Source organism: Lissotriton vulgaris, chromosome 1_1 (genome assembly GCF_964263255.1).
Source record: "Lissotriton vulgaris chromosome 1_1, aLisVul1.2, whole genome shotgun sequence".
NCBI classification, from domain to species: Eukaryota; Metazoa; Chordata; class Amphibia; order Caudata; family Salamandridae; genus Lissotriton; species Lissotriton vulgaris.
Genome location: NC_141685.1, coordinates 887,445,956 through 887,453,615, shown reverse-complemented (window position 1 = coordinate 887,453,615; position 7,660 = coordinate 887,445,956). Strand labels below are relative to the sequence as shown.

Here is a 7,660-nt window from a genome sequence, read left to right as displayed (position 1 = left end):
GCTGGGAAGATCTAATTTTGTTCTAAAACACAGTTTACAGTACACCTAGCTTGAGGGGAAAGATCCGCTACATTAATTTGCCCATACTTAGTTATCCTTCAAAAGGTGACTCAGACAGAGTACGCACTTTCAAAAATATTGTACTGTCTACTAGGAAAATCAAAGTGTGACTTTTTGCACTCCACAGCCTACATACCTTATATTTATTTATCAGTGGTGTTGTAATATTATATCACTTCCTGTTTTTCGTTGAATAATTACAGGCCGGGTTTCAGTCTGTGCAATGGGGAAAAAAGGATGGAGTCAGGCTTCACCTTAGCGAGCCGCAATTCAGCATCCGCCAGGCAGGCAGTGGACAGGGTGTCTTCTGGTGACCAACATTGATGGACGAAGCGTCAGATGGAATGGAGGAGTGCCGCTAATAAGAGGAATTTTTTTCTGCATGCAACTTACTTACCAATTTCAACAGGACAACTACAACAACATACAGATACAGTATCCATTGTTTCTTTCTATGACTGTGACTGCATTTCTTGGATCTCTCTCTGCTTCTAAATTGATCCCTTAACACATCACTTAGTCCACTCCACTATCACATCTGCACCACACATAGTAATTTGTAAGTGCTCCTACGTAATTCGCAAGTCGCAGCACGCCCCAGCCCGTAGAGGACTGGGATGGCCCCAATGATGAAGCATGTCACCAAGGGGCAACCCTGGTGAGTGAGGGGACACCTAGAAAAAGAGCAATTTCTCCTTTTCTATCTACTATACCTTCCAGACCAACCCCATTGAGTGTTGTGAATGGATTTATAGTGACCAGCAAGGCTCTCAGGTATCTGGCAACAGAGACCTTATGTTGAATATAGTTATCAATATTTCCACACACGCCCAGTACGGTCGCATTCTTTCTTCCGCAGTTATCGAAAGTACTACTTACTTTTCACTGACATGCATGCAGTAGTGCATGCACTTTCAAAGATTGATGGATAGGTTTGTACCCAAAGATTTGTTTATGTTCACAATTGTTTGTCCATGCTGTGCTATTTTTTCTTGTCTCCCAAAACCTTTCCCAAAACCCCCCGTACCCATCCATTTTTCAAACCCTAACCCTCTTCCCCCGGGCTGTGTGGTTTTGATTGATGTGTGACTAAATTACAGCAATAAATCCACACACTTGCTGGGGAGGATAAGGTGATAGCAACAGGCTGGTGAAGAAATCCAAGGATATATTCTTACTCTGCTTGACAAAGACCCATGGCTAATGTCAAAGAACTTCAACCGAATTAGTAGTTATACTTTACCATTTGTTAGGCTACAATGTGGCACTGTTCTAGTGTACTGTCACCTGCTATATTCTCTATTGTACCGTTGTATTGCTCAGGAGGACAAACCAGATTTCATTTTCTTTTTTTTCATAGGCATGCAACTGCCACTGTGTCACACCACTAGTACCACCGCTATGAGGAAATTTTATCCGCCCAGGATCGCCAACCTTATTCGCTGTTTCCCGTGGAGCCAGCCCTGGGTCTAGCCCTACTTTCAAACACAAATTACAGGTAAGATAAGCGTTTGGTGGGAGGGAGTATAATGGAGTATTAGGAGAGACGAGAGACTGACTGTAGTACTACTAAAGTCCTAGGAATCTTGAATTCACTTCACTTACTCTGTGAGAGGCACTTAGTGTTGAAAACATTTGGGCATTTACACTTAAAGGAAGAAAATGGAACTAAACTTTCAGGAAAACAAAGTTACTGTTAAACCCCCACCCACCAGGCAAGCAGTAAAAAACAGGTATGCTCAGATAAAGTTTGAAAAAGTATATTTATATCCCTAACAAAATAATCTCCCGCAAGACCCTCCCTAACCCCAACGGTTGTCCTTTAAAAGTCCCAAACCCAACTCCCCATTCCCACCCCCCAAAAGTCTCTAAAAAAGGGGCATGGGACACTATGGGTGGATGCTGTTTACTTTTTGGGCCAGGGCATCATACTCCTGGCGAAGCAAGGCGTGCTCTACGCGGAGCCCCTCCAACACGTTTGTAAAGTGGTGGAGCTCCTGCTGAAGGCGGGACTCCCTCAGGGTACTGCGGCGCAGGCGTGCCTTGCAGTTACAATGGCTGTGAGAGGCAGCTGTTGTCCTTGCTGCTCGGCGGTGGCGTTTGGCTTTGGCAGCCCGGCTCAGTCTGGCTGGAGCACTGTGCTGGGTGGCAGCCCGTGGGGGCACGGAGGCCGATGCAGACGACGTTGTTGTTGTGGTCGACTGCACACTTTCGTCGTCCTCCAGGGCCACCAGCCGCCGATATTCTGCAACAGTGGCAGCGATCCTCCGTTGCCGGGCCGCTCTAGCCAGCTCCTTCCTCCTTGTTTGTTTGGAAGGAGCATCTATATGAAGAAAGAAAGACATAGTCTGTAACCAATGCTCTTTAAGATTAACTCAATCATTCAGCAGAAATTTGTGTTGCAGTACAACTAGCAACTTGCAAGCGCATTACATAACTATTGAGGCCAGTATCTATCTAACCTCCCACTTCTTCATCCTTGCTCTAACATTAGTGGGAGTTTAAGGAACAAATTCTACGAGCACTATGGACTTCCATTGGAGTCGACTATGAAAGTACACCAGTCTTATTCTTCTTCTTGTCTCTTGTTTAGGAAAATTGGTACGTTATCTTCTGCAAGCCGGCATAATGCCAGCGCAGTGAACTTGCACCCGAGAAAAAGAGCAAACGCCATGATGAGTGACCTAGACTTGCGTTACTGTACCGGTCCAGTACATGCAGGTGGTGAAGCTCTTACTTTTCTATTACGGGTGGCACTGAGAATACTCTGTTACAAGGGCTACTGCTTAATTAATTTAACTTTCACCCTACAGTGCAAATGAGTACTAGAAATAGAAAAATGAAGAAGATAAACAATCTGATTATCTATCACTTCACATGGGATGTTTTTGCTTACATATGGGATGACTTTAGGTGCTTTGCTTTTTATTGAGTGACCAGTGATACATCCACACATGAATGACTGAGTACTACTAAACTTATTAAGAGAGGTAGGGAGTGGCCACCGTTATACCCGGATCTATGCTGTGCTTGCAATACAAACTACTGCTACTATTGATGGTAGTATTTGGACAAAATTACAACTTCTTTTCCCTGCCTTTCCTACACTGGAACGGATGTGCGGGTGCTGTGTTACATGCTCTTCAAAGTTACACTTAGTTCATCCACTGACCGTCTACTCTCTCTAGATCATGGGTACTCACAAACTTTCTCTCAGGGGCTAAATTGACAGTGTAGTTTGTGGCCGAGGGCCGCACTGGTGGGGGCGGAGTCAGAGGGGGCGAGGCTAAAGCAAAACAAAAACTTGTGACCATGAGGCTGCACACAGGTCCCTGCAGCAGATGCCTTCATCCACTGAGCCACCAGACCCAGCATTTACATACATCTCTCTCCCTCCTGCTCTCCCTCCTGCCCTCCCTCTCCCTCTCTCTCTCCCTCCTGCCCTCCCTCTCCCTCCCCCTCTGTCATCTCACTGTGTGTGTGTCTGTCTGTGTCAGCCTTCAGCCCGGGCTGAGACAGCTTCCTCAACGCGCACACACAGACAGCCACACCAAAGTACTTAACAGGTCTTTAAAAGACCATTAACATATTATTGAGGCTTTGTTTGTTGTAGCGCCCCTGCATCTCCACCCTGACAATCACTGCTTGCCCGGCCCCACAGGGCAGAGGCTTTGTTCTATTTCACCTCTTTGTGGCCCTGCATCTCCACTCTGCTCTGTGGGGGCCGGGGGAGCAGTGATTGTCAGAGTGGAGATGCAGGGGCGCTAACAGGTGAAATACAACAAAGCCTCTGCTCTGTGGGGGCCGGGGGAGCAGTGATTGTCTGCAAGGTCTGCGCACCGCCAAGGAAGGCTTGCCGGGCCGCCACCGGCCCGCGGGCCGTACTATGAGTACCCCTGCTCTAGATACACATATGCTATCTAAGAGTCAGATAGTAGCATGATCCAGGTATATTATGGACACATACAGTTTCTGTGTCACCCACTCAGGCTGTTGTCCTTCCACCAATCATTGCTTCATCATTCATCCAGCCATGCATCTCATATTCCTTCCTTCCCAGCCACGTCTTCAATCTCAATAAGTAAGGAATATATAAGAGCTTACCTCTGCCCGCCACCACCACCGTCTGAACTCTCACAGCCGGCACTGGAACCGCCGCCTCCTCCCCTGAGGAATTGCCCTCCGCCTCCGTGTCGAGCACCACCACCTCCGCGTTGGCCCCGCCACCAGATGTTCCACCTACAAAGTACATTTAAGAATGTTAGAATAAACCACTCACTAGTATTTGGTCTAGGAATGAAGACATGTGAAAACAATGTAATTTGTGACTGTGTACTCTAAAGTAAAAAAAAAATGTCCCTTTTTCCAGGGAAGGGTGTTGTCTTGCTGCACTTTTTGGCACAACTGATGAAGGCTGGCTTTTTAACACGCACCATTTTTATCCACACAGACAGAAGATGGACTTCTAACAACAAGATCAAGTTGAAACAAGGTGAGAGCTCGGCTCGACCACAAGAAATGTCTTCAATTAATCGTCAGCACTAACCACTTTTCCATTCTCAGTTAAACGTTTGGTTTTTTATTATGACTTAATTTTAATAAATGTGTTTACTTTTAATAAAGCTTTTAAACTTAAATAGACTCTGTGTTTTTTGGTCCAGACTAGAGTGACTGAGCGAAAGGTTTTGCAATTTTTGCAAGCATGAGTCCGTGCCTCTGACACTTCTTGACTCTGACTCCGTACTCTTGAGCTACGTTGGATAATCATCATTGGGGATCAATCATCGATGAATTCGGGAGGTAAATGACTGTGCCACACTATGTAGTCAGTCAGTAAGGACATTGGGGGTTCAAAGTCTGTTATCACAGAGGTATGTGGAAACTCTAACAGCGCCTATTATAATTGATAAGCAATGTACTATTTATTGTCCATAGTTGTTTCTGCAGAAGAATTGTCCCCTCAACAGTAGTGGTATGGATTGTCCTCCTATCCAAACCAAAAGGTAGTATCTTATTCTTTCTTGGTGGTCATTCACATTTTATAGTTGGGAATTTTCAAAGCAGATAGAGCACTTCAAAAGACATTATGGACAATCCCAGAGGACTGCACTGCACTAAGTTGATAGAGCTATTGCTGACTAGAATGGGAGTTTCGCCAACCGTGCAATCTTAGTTAGCTACACAGACAGACTAATAAGAATAATCTAGTAATACCACAGGGAGTCATAGTAGAGGCAGGATAAGAATTTAGATACAATCTACAAGAAGATCAAAGACGATTTTGAAAAAATCAAATGAGGAACGCGAGGAAAAATAGGTACTAGTCTAAAATGAAAACTTACTGGGGCCAGCAAAGGAGCCCTCGCCTGCCCGATCCTGGCCCTGTTCAACAGCATCCGCCGCCTGCTGCTCCTGTGTCCCCTCGCCCCTGGGGGGAGCTGACGTACAACATGAAAGAAAGAACAGAAAACATGGATGATTGTTGCTTGTCAATGTCAACCAAATCAAACATTTCAAAACAACAATAACAAAATATTTCCGCAAATTATATTGATTAGGGTTAGTTTTCATTGATTTGCGGACCTGCGACTTCGAAAGTCACGTAACTCACTAAACAAAGTACTGAAAGGTTCACCTAGGACTGGCAGGCAGCAGTCCGCAGGCAAGACGCAAAGTGACAGACAAACTCCATTGTGATTTCAGTCAGATCAGTGACAACACTAACAGTTGCCTGCTACATAACCAGTCATTTAAATAGTCAAACTATCAATCCACCGCCACTATTTTTCTTATTGTCAGGGGTACAAAGGAAGGGGCAGATTTAAGCCACTTGCGGCTCTTTTGCTCCGTTCTTGCGTGACTTTTGTGACGCAGCAGCTAAACAAAAGAGGCGCCATGGTGCGGCGTATAATATTATAACAACGTGAAGCATTTGGGAGATGCATCCCGTTATAAAGCCCTGCGCCATCAGGGGGCGTTCCGGCGCAAGGGAGGGCATTACTGCGCTGGAACACATCCTAAAAGTGGCTGAGGGAAATCTACAAAATTTCAATCAGTCACCTTTAGGACAATGATGCGTCACACAAACCCTGCACCTGCTTGAAGCAGACGTACGGCTTGACCCAGCATTGGGGAGATAGGGTACCCCAGAGCATTGCTGGAGCTGCGCCATCGTTGCGACGCAACTCCAGCAGTAAAGCTTCGGTGACGTTTTGGGCCCATGGTGCGCCGCATTGCAAATACGGCGCACCATGTTTGGTGGTGGTAGCGGGCCACACAATTACTGGCGCATCCCTGCTACTTTGCAGGGATGCGACGGTAATTGCAATTCTGCCCCTTAGGGGCATACTTACTTACGCGTTCTGGCGCATCTCCAGAGATGCGCCAGATCAAATGCGTCACGCAAAACTACCCTTGCGACACGGCAGATGCGCCTCATTTACAATGCGGCGCGCCCTGGCGCAAGGGTAGGCACTTGCGTGACGCATCTCGTCATGTAAGAGCGGCGCATTGCTGGAGTCACGTCGCCAACGCAATGCAACTCCAGTAATGCTCAGGGCCACCCAATACTTAACATGCTGTGTCAGTCCTTACGCCTGCTTCAAGCAGGCATAAGGAATTGAATTGACGTAGCAGTGTCGCAGAAGTGCCTGCGGTAAATCTTGTAGATTTCACGCAGGCACTTTTGCGAGGGACCGCCCACCCTGCATACTAGGAACGCATCCATTGTGGCGCAGGCCAATGGCTTTATAACGTGACGCATCTCCCTAGATGCGTCACGCTGTAAATGACTTGCAGGGATGCGCCACGTTTACGCCGCTGTTGCGTCACGCAAGGCAACGTAAACGTGGCGCAAGGGGCTTGTAAATGTAATCTGCCCCCTAGTGTCTAGCATTACGCAGTTCTGTAAAGTACACTCATACATAATTGTTACTCAGGCCAATGTTACTCAGGCCAATATCTTGTCGACCTCTGAGGCGGAAGCCGGAGGACTGTCTGTATCTCTGTTGTTTTTAAAAAAAGCTTATTATTCTCACTGTTTTTAAGAACTCACTCACCTGCACTTAAAGCGCTCGCTACTGGCACCTAGCAGCCCTCCTGAAATCCCCCTGACACAGCCGATTGACCGCTGAGACAGGGAAACTCCCCTCCACCCGCCATCGCGGCTCGAAGGGTAGACACGCCCACTTCGAGGACACGCCCACTCGCCGTAGTATTTAACCGCTGATCACTAGCGCTGCTACAATCTTGTCGACCTCTGAGGCGGAAGCCGGAGGACTGTCTGTATCTCTGTTGTTTTTAAAAAAAGCTTATTATTCTCACTGTTTTTAAGAACTCACTCACCTGCACTTAAAGCGCTCGCTACTGGCGCCTAGCAGCCCTCCTGAAATCCCCCTGACACAGCCGATTGACCGCTGAGACAGGGAAAATCCCCCCCACCCGCCATCGCGGCTCGGAGGGTAGACACGCCCACTTGGAGGCCACGCCCACTCGCCGTAGTATTTAACCGCTGATCACTAGCGCTGCTACAATCTTGTCGACCTCTGAGGCGGAAGCCGGAGGACTGTCTGTATCTCTGTTGTTTTTAAAAAAAGCTTAT

At 47.0% G+C, this 7,660-nt stretch overlaps 1 long non-coding RNA gene across 1 annotated transcript; it reads right to left on the bottom strand.

The window, feature by feature from the left end:
- Positions 1-2,273: 2,273 nt before the first annotated feature.
- Positions 2,274-5,461, bottom strand: LOC147748114 (uncharacterized). Its single transcript, XR_015299709.1, has 3 exons — positions 5,403-5,461; positions 4,165-4,299; positions 2,274-2,383 (listed from the first exon to the last, which is right to left on the bottom strand). It is a non-coding gene; the product is annotated as an uncharacterized LOC147748114 (long non-coding RNA).
- Positions 5,462-7,660: the final 2,199 nt, after the last annotated feature.